Source organism: Pongo pygmaeus, chromosome 12, assembly GCF_028885625.2.
Source record: "Pongo pygmaeus isolate AG05252 chromosome 12, NHGRI_mPonPyg2-v2.0_pri, whole genome shotgun sequence".
In the NCBI taxonomy this organism is placed as follows: Eukaryota; Metazoa; Chordata; class Mammalia; order Primates; family Hominidae; genus Pongo; species Pongo pygmaeus.
The window spans coordinates 57,979,669-57,993,473 of record NC_072385.2 but is presented as its reverse complement, the minus strand read 5'-3'; positions in this window follow the sequence as shown (position 1 = coordinate 57,993,473).

Genomic DNA, 13,805 nt, shown 5'->3' with positions numbered 1-13,805 from the left:
TCAAATATGGCCCATCTCTGTCCTCCACCTTGAGGGTTCTGTGGTTGGAAGGCCACACTCCTGGGAGAAAAGGAGTCTTGAAAGTACTGATAGAGATAAACAATATTTCTTGAGTTTGTATTACATGCTAGACTGCTTTTATTTTCCCATGCATTAACTTATTTGATTCTCATAAAAGCAGTATAAAATAAATGTTATCACCTCCACTTTACAGAAGGAAGGTGAAACACAGAGAAGGGGAAAAAATCCCCACAGTAGCACAGCCAAGAATTTCAGACCCAAGTTCAGACTCAGGCAGCTCCTGACTTCCGAGCTCATCAGGGTCTTGCTAGATACCCCAGGGCCCTGTGTCAGCCTTAGCAGTAGAGCATGAACTCATCCACTCAGAGTGAAGGGAGGGAGGTTGACCAATCTGGTAAACACTTGAAATAATGAGAATGAAGGGGATGACTGAAGGGTGAGTTGGGGAGGGTGAGAGACCTAGCCAGTAATGGTTAAAAATATTGTGAGGCAGCAGCATTGGAGAGTAGGGATTTGTAGAAGCACCAATCCACACATTTGGGTGATTTTTGTTTTTAATCAGTGGCCTATAAATACTGAGACGAAGTTAAGCAACAGGGCTTTTCCAGACCAGTCCTTAGCCAGATTGTGTACATCTCAACAAAAATGGGGCTTTTATTTTAAAGCAGCAATGAGGCGCTTGTAGAACGCAGACCTCACCAGGTCCTGTGCTTTGTGTAACATGGGGAATGGGGAGCCTCCAACCCACAGAGTTGCAAGGAGAAGCTCCACGCTAGTCAGATTTCCATTACAACAAGATGTTGAGTAAACCCCCAGGGAAGAAATGAGTAATTGTTTCTTACCTTATAGTGGGGCATACATATAGCTTAATAGAAAGCCATGTGTCTTAGTCCATTCATGCCACTATAATAACTACCCTAGACTAGGTAATTTTTTGTTTGTTTGTTTTTTCGAGACAGAGTCTCCCTCTGTCACCCAGGCTGGAGTGCAATGGCGTGATCTCGGCTCACTGCAACTTCTGCCTCCCGGGTTCAAGCGATTCTCCTGCCTCAGCCTCTTGAGTAGCTGAGATTACAGACACCCATCACTGTGCCCGGCTAATTTTTTGTATTTTTAGTAGAGATGGGGTTTCGCCATATTGGCCAGGATGATTTCAAACTCCTGACCTCAGGTGATCCACCCGCCTCTGCATCCCAGAGTGCTGGGGTTACAGGTGTGAGCCACCATGCCCGACCCAGACTAGGTAATTTTTAAAGAACAGAACTTGTTTTCTCATAGTTCTGGAGACTGAGAAATCCAAGATCAAGGCACCACAGAAAGTCTGGTTGTCTGGGGAGGGCCAAATCCTCCAGAGATGAGGAGTGCTCAGTCCTCAACTTGGTGGAAAGAGAAAGTGCCAGGCAGACATTAAAATGCTGGGTGAAGCCTCTTTTATAAAAGCCTTAATGTCATGAATGAGGAAGGAGCCTTCATGGTCTAATCACCTCTTAAAGGCCCCACCACTTGATATTATCACATTGGCAACACCTGAATTTTGGAGAAGACACATTTAAACCATAGCACCTTGGAAGTGAGAGAGGAAAGAAAGCAAAAAGTATATGGGAGGCAAAAAGTATAAGAAAAGCAAAAAGTATATGAGATAGGGAGGCCAGGAGGGGAACGGGCACCAAGAAGGCTTGCATTATCAGCATTCGAGGCGTGGAGCGTCGGGTGCTCACCCTACAGATCCCACAGGACTTGAGCACAGGCACTCTCTGACTAGTTAGGCTGAGGTTCGGGGGTGTTGGTGTGTGATCTTCAGAGGCTGAGGTGAGTGGGGGCTGACTAGGGCCAAATGAGTTTTTCTCCCCTGATTTTCAATGTGTGTTCTTTCCACAAGTTGCAAGGTGGGTGAGGAGGAAGCACAGAAGTTGTGTGGGGTAGAAAAAGCCTGGGGAAAATGGTGCCTTTAGGCCACCCATCACATGCCTCAAGTTCCAAAGAATGTGAACAGCAGAAAACAGATTTGCCCTCTCCCTACTGTCATACATGTGACAGTAGAAAGCTGAAGATTTGAGCCAGAAACTGGTAAGTACACCCTGGTCTCTCAATAAAGTATGGCACAGGACTTTTTCTTGGTCCTCCCCTAGCCTGGTCTGATACCTAGGAATTTATATCAGCAGGGTGGGTGGTGTGGTTCAAGTTTTGGCCTCAGTGCAGGAGTTCTGGTGGCTGTTTAAACAGAAAGCAGCTAGGGTATTTTTGCTTGTGATAAATGACAGCCTTACCTGCTATTCTTTTCTTTTCTTTTCTTTTTTTATCTGTTCCATAGGTTGATTTTTCTTTCTGTTCCATAGGTCACCTTTTTATTTTACCTGAATGTAAAACCTGACCCAATTCATCAATATTCTCTCAAGCTTCCCCGACCAGGAGCCCAGGCAGGTTTGAGTGCAGCATTTCTCCAAGTGTGGTCTGAGGACCACCCACAGGAGCGAGGCCCTGCCCAGGTGCTGCGTGTTTATCAAGTTCCCCAGCACACTCTCAGGCACATTCTACTTTGGGAACCTCTGTTGGAATGTCCTGCCCCCTCTCGTTGCTTCTTAATTAATTTCTCTTTATTTCCTCCACGACCTTTAGTCATTTACTTACCAAAGCCCCTGAGAATGTAAGCCCAGGCTAAGTGCTGGGGATGCCACAGCAAACCACATAGGCACAGGCCAGCCTTCTCAGCTTAGGGCTTCTGGTATTTGGGGAGGGGAAGGGGAATAGTAGAAAGGTTGGCAGACTAAACAAGCAATCATAATAAAGCATAAAGAGCATTACAATAAACTGTGGCAAGAATAATATCAGAATTTGTTAATGTGACTCAGGAGGCCACTAAAGAGAGGGAAAAGTGTGACACCCCCACCTTTATGGTTCAGCTGCAGATGGCACCCCCGGGTCCTAATATATACATGTGGGAGCCCATACAGCCTTCCAGAGAAAGGCGAAGATGAGAGACAGACTGAGCTGTATTCATGGGATACAAGGAGGGATGAAACAGTGTACAGAGGGGCTCTATACCATCCATGGTGTGGGGAGTTAAGGACAAAAGTCTGGAATGATTTAGGTTTCAATGTCAGCGGGAGATGCCAAACTTTCCCAATATCTGTGACCTCACCCAGAGTAACAAGCAGTAAAAGCCAGAAAGTAAAAATGAGGGTGGGCTTGTATACAGCCTAGCAGAAAAGGGGGTGTAGGGAGATCTGCAAACCATGCTGCAGACAGCAGCTAGCCTGGTGGAAAGGACAGACAGTGAGTGAAAGTTCTACAGTGAGAAATAAGGGTGCATGGGGAGCCAGCTTCAGGAGGAAAAAAAGACCCAAGCAGCAGACATGATGTGGCCCTAGACACGTCCACACTCAATTTTCCCCACTGCCTTCCATATAGTCAGACCTTCCCTTACAACTTGGTACTCTGTCTCTTCCTATAGGCAGATTCAGTTCTTTTTATTTTGAATTTCTTTTAAAGTTTCATTTCATCCGGCTGCTTTCTTTTCTTGGACTGCCAGCTATTAAAATTGTCTTCTTTTTTCCCTCTGCTACTAGGAAAGTCAGAGCTAAAGTCAATGCCTAGTTAAAATAACCAGATTTTCCTAGGCATTGAGTCAATTTGTTTCCTGTTCCTTCCTGTTTTAATTTTTTTTTCTATTTTAACAGCTGCACTACAATTTATTTCTATTCTTGAATGCTGTCTTAACTTTTTTGGAAGTTTATGCAGATATAAATTATGATGAAATGAAACACATGTGTCCATTTTCTCCCACCCACCAATCCTTTACCCCTCCCTGACTGCAGTCACATTGCCGTGGAATCATCTCTTCTTAGGGTCTTTCCCCAATCTCCATAATAATCTTTTGTTACTATTCACTACAGGCACAAACACACCTGCCAGACCTCCCCATTCTCTTCATTTTTCTCCTTGATTTCCACCTACTGGCCTTGCTTGTGGCTCCCACCTCTGTCCTGACCCCTAACATTTAGTGTTCTTTGTTCTTCCCTAATTCTGATGCATCCCCTGTCTCCCAGATGTTGGCTAACATAACACCCATTCCCCTAGAGAAGAATTAGTGTCAACTTTCTTTCCACAGCAGATTCCCCTAGGGAAATTGAGCATTCAGTTATGGCTGACCAAAGTGCGACTTAGTTCAGAGATTCTTACACCCTGCCCCCAAATCCTGAGCAATGAAATAAACTTAACCAAGGTCTTCTTTTGTGCATTTCTGTCCTGCTGCTTGGTAAATGTGTGCTCACTCATTCATAATGAAGGCTTATCAGCCCAGCATTGCTCATCCTGCTGTTTGACAGTTGTGCCTCCTAAACCCTTTGAATCTTAAATTAGCGTCACAGCAATGTTATGATTCATTGCTCTCACTCTTTCTCGAGGTTGTGGTTGTTTCTTTTAAACAGCTCTTCCATTAAGGTGAAAGAGCCAACACAGAACACACACATATATCTTCCCCAATCCCCGGCTCTGTGGGTGGTCCTGCGATTTAGTTCCAAATATAGCCTCTGAGAAAGGGAAAGCATGCTTGTTTGTCTGCTCTTAAAACTTAATTTTCAATGGAAGTCAGTACTGGTAAAAGCTAGTTTAAAATTTTTGAGGGGGGTATAGCTGTTTGTGTTCCACACTGAGTTCTACAGGTTTGGCTCTGTGTCCCCACCCAAATCTCACCTTGAATTGTAATCCTCATAATCCCCGAATGTCAAGGGAGGGAACTGTGGGAGGTGATTGTGTTATGGGGGCTGTTTCCTCCATGCTGTTCTTGTGATAGTGAGTGAGTTATCACAAGATCTGATGGTTTTATATGGGTTTGACTGTTCCTCCTTCTCTCTTTCTCTCTCTCTCTCTCTCAATCTCTCTCTCTCTCTCTATCAAAGAGTTAGAAGATACTTGCTGCCCCTTTGCATTTCATTATGATTGTAAGTTTCCTGAGGCTTCCCCAGCCATACAGAACTGTGAGTCAATTAAACCTCTTTCCTTCATAAATTACCCAGTCTTTATAGCAGTGTGAAAATGGGCTAATACACACAGTCTTAAAGATGAACTTTAGCTTTGCCCAATTTGGCTAATACAGAGGATGAATATCATTCATTCATTCAACAAATGTTGGGCAGGCTGTGACATGCTTTGGCTGCATCCCCACCCAAATCTCATCTTGAATTCCCACCCAGTGGGAGCTAATTGAATCATGGGGGCAAGTCTTTCTCATGTTCTTCTGGTGATAGTAAGTAAGTCTCAAAAGACGTGATAGATTTAAAACAGGGAGCTTACCTGCAGAAGCTCTCTCTTTGCTTGCTGCCACTCATGTAAGATGTTACTTGCTCCTCCTTGCCTTCCACCATGATTGTGAGACCTCCCCAGCCACGTGGAACTGTAAGTCCTTTAAACCCCTTTTCCTGTATAAATTACCCAGTCTCGGGTATGTCTTTATCAGCAGCATGAAAACAGACCAATATAGGCTCTGTTTTAGGAGCTGGGGATACAGCAGTGAACTTTTGGTGGAGCTTGTATTCCAGTGAAGAGAAGACAGACATCAAAGCATACATAAGTGATGTAATATTGGATTATGTTAAGTGTTATAAATAAAAATAAGATGATTTTGGGTAAAATGACCAGGAAAGTCCCCTTTGATGAGGTGTTATTTGGGCAGAGACCTGAATGAAATGAGAGATCCTTTCCACTTCCCTTGACCATGGCAGACATCAGTAATCAACCAGAGCCATCATTTCTTTTTCATGGAGCTGTACAATCCTCCACTCAGTACTTCAGGCCATCGCTGCCATTTGGTTGGTATTGACATGCATGACTGGGTCTATTTTCCATTCTATTCCAAAAATGCATTTCTTTTCTAAAATAAGGAGGAAAATTTAAAATAGAGAATGGATCTAGGGACAAGATTTTACCCATCATTACTTAAGAGCTTAATGATGTAGGACTGTCTCCTGTATGAGTCTGTTTTCACACTGCTGATAAAGACATACCCAAGACTGGGTAATTTATAAAGAAAAAGAGGTTTCATGGACTCACACTTCCATGTGGCTGGGGAGGCCTCGTAATCATGGTGAAAGGTGAAAGGCACGTCTTACATGGTGGCAGCAAGAGAGAATGAGAGCCAAGTGAAAGGGGAAAGCCCTTATAAAATTATCAGATCTCGTGATACTTATTCACTACCATGAGAACCGTATGGGGGGAAACTGCCCCCATGATTATCTCCCACCAGGTCCCTCCCACAACATGTGGGAATTATGGGAGCTAGAATTCCAGATGAGATTTGGGTGGGGAGACAGCCAAACCATATCATCTCCTCTTCTCCTGTCAAAAAGAAGATGTTTTTGTTCTTTTGTGATGATTACTTTGTATGTCTGAGTATGTAATTCACCTCTTTAGTGGTTTATGGCCCTCTCACAGTCATGGGGCTGTGCAGCTACCTAGCTTTATTAGTCCTAACTACCATCTTTAAATTGTGGATGCTGTCATGCCATAGGCATATTCTTAGATTTCAACCTGAAGCGTGTTGTAAGTAGCATGTTTTCCTTAACAAAATCTATTTTCATAAATAAAAACACTCTACACATACATCTCCCAATTTTCTTTTTATCCTTTCATTTATTGAGTACCTGTTGGGTGTCAGACACAGAGTATTAAAGATGAATAAGACATAGTGTCTTACTGAGTCTTGTATAAATGCTAATGGAGAACAAAATAACATATTATATACAGGGGAAACTCATATCTTATCCTCTTATAATTATTTTTAAGATACATGACTCTACAAATCACAACCTCAGTGATCACCAATGACCTACAGTTGCCAATCCAGTGGCAATCTTTATTCTACTTGATTTCTACTTAGCCCTGAGGACCATTTCCTGCTTTACTCCAGTTGCCTTTCTCAGTTCCTGTTGTTATGTATTATCTTGCTCTTCGTTCTCTTCCATCTTTCTCTGCATTCTTTCTCTTGTGGATCTTAGTCACTCTCAGATATTTAATATTACTTTCATGCAGCTGAGTCTCAAATATGTATTCCTGCTTACAACTTCTCTTCTGAGTTATAGTCCACTGGAATATTATTCTGGGACCTGAAATTCTATATGTTCAAGTCAAACACATCATCACTGTATTTACTAGCATCCTTCTGATTGCAAATGATGGAAATGCAACTTAAACTGGCTTATATGGGAAAAAAGAGGAATACATTTTCCTGTGCAGCCAAAAGACTCCTGAGCTACATCCAGGAACTCAAACAGTATCATCAGAAATCGAGTCTGCTCTCTTCACCTCTTCTATCACTCCCTCCCACCGTCCTCTCTCTCTCTCTCTCACACGTGTGTGTGTGTGTGTGCTCACTGACTTTCTAGGTCAGGGTCTCCATGTTATAGGTCCCATAAGCACCAGGTTTTCCTTCACTGGCTTAGTAAACCTACAGAAAGGGAGAACTTGTCTTTCCCAATAGTTTCATCAAAAATCCTACAATTGAATTTCACTGGGCTAACCCAGGACACTGGCCATCCTATAACCAATAGCATGACTCAAATGTGGAAATATGCTATATTAAAGTATAAGATTTGGGGAGTTATCGATAAGCTTCAATCACATAAACTCAGAGCAGGAAGGCTTAGTTATCTATAGAAAAAAAAATGAGTAAAAGGGAAAAGTATGCTAAGTAGGCAAAAGCAACAGATTTCAGCTATAACCCACTGCCCCCAAAAAACCCCCATCAACTCCATTATTTCTATTAAACAAGATAATGAATGTAAAACATTACGTAAATGTAACAGTATTCCTCATATGTTATTAATTCTACTGGTATAATTTTTTTTCACTCTTATTGCCCAGGCTAGAGTGCAATGGTGCGAACTCAGCTCACTGCAACCTCTGCCTCCCAGGTTCAAGCGTTTCTCCTGCCTCAGCCTCCCGAGTGGCTGGGATTACAGGCAACCACCACCACACCCAGCTAATTTTTTGTATTTTTAGTAGAGACAGGGTTTCACCATGTTGGCCAGGCTGGTCTTGAACTCCTGACCTCAGGTGACCCACCTACCTCGGCCTCCCAAAGTTCTGGAATTACAGGCGTGAGCCACCGTGCCTGGCCTCTACTGGTATAATTTTAATAATATTGAAAGTTTAAATAATGCAGGCTTGAACTCTTGGAGCCATCTTTGGCTGCACCCTCCTCTCTCATCGACATTTAATCAGTTGTCAGAGCTTCTTGATTCTGCAACCAAACTATTTCAGTATTGGTAAATCCCTTATGACCAGACTCTACCCTTTCCAATCCAGATTAACTTTTTTTGAAGCACAGTGCTGATCATATTTTGGCTCATAAACCTTCCATACTCTCCATTGCCTAAGGACAAATAGCCAATCATATCAGCCAGTTAGTTCTCAAAGTCCAGGAACTAGATCCAACTTAGCTTGCCAGATGTACTCTCCACCATTCCCCTTAACATGCCGTCTGCCTGTAGCCAGCAGGAACTACTCACTGTCTGTAAATTACTCCATCTCTGAAACTTTCTCTGGCTTTTTCCTAGAGATGAAATGCATCACTCCCCACTTTTCTGTCAGCGTTCTCATCACATTTTGGGCCCACCTTTAGGATCCCTGTGGATATTTCAGAAAGGTATAGTGACATAGTAATTTAAGATTATTTCAAATGGACAAAATCCTGGATCAGACAGACATTTTCTGTTAATCTAGGATGGTAGATTCTGGTCTTGGAAGATTCTTTTATATATGAGAATATGTTATTTACCCACAAAGGGCTTTGGTAAACAATAAATAATCTAGTGTGCTGATAACTCGAATGTACTGATAAGGCCGCCTTTCCGAGAAAAGAAGGCAAATACGGTGAGTACCTGCTGTTCGCCATCTGCTGTTTGCCAACTGACACAGGAAGTGTAAGTGTTCAGCTTTGAGGAAAGACGGCTAATGGATACATGTTTACTTTTAATGTGTATTTATTTGGCTTTCTTTGTGTGCTGAGTCTTCATTCTCACTAAAACTGAATACTTCAGGGAAATGGAGGCAGCTCCAGGGCTGTGTTCTCCAGCTGCCAGTTTTGTCTTTATTCTTGGAAGTCCTAACACTTCGTATCTTTCAGTCTCATTCGTACCACATTATGCTTTGCTGAATAGCCATTATGCACTTTTTTATCTTCTCTGACTGATTGAGGCAGAGGACATAATCCTTTTGATGTTCTGAACATAGTAATTATTCAGTAAACACTTGTTGAAGTGCCAGTAGAAACTCCAGAATCTATGTCAAGGGATCTTGGTGGGTTAAAAAAAAAAAGTGTGCTTTACAAACATTTTACCCTTTCACAGATTTTTTTCATATTAAATAATAGAAATTTTCAGACATCACCAAGAGTTAATTGTATTTATTTGTTCATTTTTCACCAAAAGAAGGCATTTTATTCTCTTTTGGCAACTTCAATTAGCTTTGCAGAAAAGAGCTCAAAACAATACAATTAGTATTACCACCTTGTACAGCAATTGCAACACCACCAAAATTTCCTCTGCATTTCAAAAAAAAGCTTTTGGATGTGAAAACTTAACATTCCTTCGTTCATGTAGCACATGTTTACTGAGCACATGCTAAGGTATGGCATTGTGCTAGCAGTATCAAGACAAAATTTATTGACCTCATAAAACTTAGAATCTAGTTGTGATGACAGACAAATGAGAAATTACCTGACTAAATATCCTTTAAGTACTGGGTGCATTAACAGCAGTGAAATTCAATTAATAAACTGCCTGCCTCTTTCATTTGCAGGCTATCAAGATTGATTCAGGTTGATTCCCAGGGTTCTGTTTTATTTCCACCTAGGAAACACCAGCATTCTTGAATCCTTTCAGCATTAGGCAAAGGAGCAGATGTGGGCATTCTGCATGTCAAGGAGGTCTTTAGCAACATCTGCTGCCTTGCTGGTCCCTAAAGAAGTCTTGTCTGTGGTCCCCATCACCTAAAGGGAGCTGGTGATTGTGGTTGAAGACATCCTGGGTAAAGGAACATTGTGGATCATTGCACATACATGTAAGTTGGTTCAGAAAGTTCAGAAACTACTCAGGGATTTGGAGAGAACTTCCAAAGCTAGCTTTGGATTTTCACACTTTTATGTTCATATTGTTCACAAATAATTTTTAATTGTGAGCCCTGTACCATTATGGGCTCAAATTTCTGAGGAAGCCTCAGGAATTCTATGTACTGGTGTCTCTTTTAAGGCTAGGAACACAAGCAGAAACTCACTCCAAATTTGAATTTTAATGTGTGCTCTGCACTCAATTTAAATGCTTTAAGGAGGCACTTCCTGAAGTTTGCTCTATAGCTCCTCAGTTCCAAGGGGTGGTCACTGGTGAACACAATTTGAGAAATGTCTTAAGAGATACTGGTTTGTTTAATGAACAGTTTCTGGGAAAAGGACATAATTTTGAACTCTAAATGTTGTATCAGCCACAAATTACTGATTGCCAAGAATGCCAAGAAATTATAATAAGCAGATGGATTCTTGTTTCAGGGGAGGAAAATTCATCTGATTTTAAGAGGTAAGTGGAGCTAAAGATTCTAATTGGACAGAAAGTCACATGGTTTATATGGCTGACATAAAAACACACCCTGACAATTTTTAGGGCTCTCTTCTTTCTGCTCTTCTGCCAAAGTGGATATCATTTAGTTTCAGCTAGACACCTGGGCAGAGGCCACACAGAACCTGAGGCCAGCTAATGCAACCATATCTGATCTCCCACATCTTGCAATCGTCTTCGTCCCCCTGACTTTTAGCCATATTCTACTTTGCAGTTCTTCTCTTTACAGCTGACCTTACAACTGAGCTCTTCTTTTTCAAAGTGCTCTCTAAAACTAGAATTCTATGATTATCTGTATGTTCTACACTCTGAACTTCCTCTTACAACTGTACCTCTCCTCTTACCCAGCTGGCCTATGGGAATTCTTTATACATCGTGAGACTCTGTGGGGGAACCCTGTGATTCTTCTACAACCCTGGGAGTGTAGGGCTGAAAAAGTTTTTTGTTATCTATTGCCGCTGCAACAAATTACCATAAATTTAGTGGCCCAAAACAACATCAATGTGTTATCTTACAGTTCTGGAGGCCGGGGTTTGAAATGAATCTTATGGGGCTTAAAGAAAGATGTCCTCAGGGTTGTGTTACGTCTGGAAACACTATGGGAGAATCCTATTTCTTGCCTTTTTCAGAGGCTGCTTGTATTCCTTGGCTCATGGCTACATTACTCCAACCTCCGCTTCTGCCATCACACCTCCTTATCTGACTGTGACCCTGACCCTCCACCCCCTTATAAGGACTCTTGTGATTACATCAGCTCTAACCAGATAACTCAGGATCATCTTTGCATCTCAACATACTTAACTCAATTATATTTGTAAAGTCCCTTTTGCCATATAAGGTAACACATTCACAAGCTCCAGAGGTTAGGATGTGGACAGATGTGGGGGGATTATTCAGCAAACTCTACCACAGTTGGGGAGGGGGAGATTAGGTTCTGCGTTGGTCTTTTTCCCTATTGATATCTCCAGGTCATTTCTCTACAATAGGCATCAGCAAACTTTTTCCATAAAGGGTCATATGGTAAATAATTTTAGACTTTGTGGTCCAAGAGACAAAATCTAGGGTGTAATAGAGGTGCTTACATAACTATTTAAAATGTAACTATTTAAAAATGGAAAAACCATTCTTGGCTTGCAAGTGGTACACAAACATGTGGTGGTGGGATTTGGCCCATGGCTATAGTTTGCCGACTTCTGCTCTGCAATCTTTTGTAAACTACTTCCTTAGAAGCTCATGCCATTCAGTTAAATCTCTTATGTTTTATCCTGCCTTTGTCACTTATCTGTATCCTGGTCACCCTTCAATACACATTGAGGATGAATTACCCACTGGAAGACGTATCCAAGAAGGTAGAAACAGTCTCTTGAGTTCCAGATATGCAAAAGTCTAACCCTACAGAGTAACAGTAACATCATAAAGAGAAAATGTATTTTTGTTTATGTATCGCCTTTCTATAAAAAGTTCCTGATTCAGAAATGCACTTCTCTCATTTGAGAAATTCACTTGGAAATACCCAGATATTGCCCTAAATGGTCACAGTTTTTCTATTCCAAAGTATCTGCCATATTTAGTGTTGTAACAGGGTACAAGGCATCAGAAACTTTCTACAAAAGGACTAGAGACTGGCTAAAAACAAATTTTCAGGACTATAGCGGAAAATTTTTAGTTAATCATCTCGTCTTTTTTGATGATGTGGAGCTAGTTGCATGATTCTGGTTCTGAATGGAGTCCCTAATATAGGCCCTAGCCTCAGGCCCAGATAAACCTTTCTTCTGAGAGCCTTAGAGGTTCCTTGTGTTCTTCAAATGACAGCTGGAAGTGAAGGTTATTTTTAATTTCACTGTCACCACCAGTAGCCTCATCTCTACCTACCACTGAAAGAAAGAAAACGAAAAGGTAATAAATGGCTAGGAAAAGAGACTTTCCTTTTTTTCTTCTCTTATTTTATTTTTTAAATTACATTTAATTTGTTTTTTTCTTTTTGAGACAGCGTCTTGCACTGTTGCATACGCTGGAGTACATTGGTGTGATCATAACTTACTGCAGCCTCAAACTCCTGGGCTCAAGTAATCTTCCCACCTCAGCCTCCTGAGTCGCTAGGACTACAAGCATGCGCCACAACACCTGGCTAATTTTATACTTTTTTTTGTAGAGACACGGTCTTGCTATGTTTCCCAGGCTCATCTCCTGGCTGCAAGTGAGTCTCCCTAAGTGCTGAGTAACAAGCATGAGCCACCTTAGCCAAGACATTTTGTATATTAGTCCCCTATCTCAGTAACTAAATGATGGTTTTTCCTATAGATAGGAGATAAATTGTGTCTGAGGGTCAAGTGTCTAGACCATATGAGTGAGACTGAGATGGTCTTAAAAGCAGAAATAATGGAATATATGATGTGACTATTTTGTAGACACAAGAGGCATACTTCCCGTGTTTAAGTTTTAGAAGTTTACCTTTATTTGTTCAACCCTTGAGGGACTGAGAACCTGTATTTTGTGAAGTTAAGAACAGCCATTGCAGTTCAAGAAGAAACACCCATGCCTTCAAAACCTGTAAGAATTTTGTAACATTCTGAGTGCTAAATCGAACTTGAAAAAATGCACTGCAAGCTCTATCACACAGCCACATCTAAGTTAATGTAAGAGAGATGGGAGAGACTCTAAAATTGAAAGAGACAAGGAAATGATTAATGGTAGAGGAAAGAATAAATGAAATCAGATAAAAGAGACCTTCACACACTTAAGAAAATTATCTTCATCACAAACAATCAATGCCTTGGGGATCTGTGGAACAGCATGCTTCAACGGGATGTATTTCAAATTCTCTGAGACTTTATGCATTACTTTATTAACTCAAAAAACATATGAGGAGACACTACTATGAAACAGGCCCTGCATGCACCCTGAGAAATCAGAGGTGAGTAAGATACAGTATAGTTTTCAGGGGCTCAGAGATTAGGGGACAAAGACAGGTACAGAAAAATCACATACAGTGTGAGTGTACAAGGAGCAGTGGGGACACAAATGAATAATTGACTCTACCTGGAAAAAGAAAGAAGGATATTCTTATTCCAGGGTGAAAAAGAAATTCATATCTTTAAAATTTACAAAAAAGCCATGAATTTTCAAATTTGCTGTTGACATGGGAAGACTATCACTTTGAAGGCTGATACTTTTGGTGCT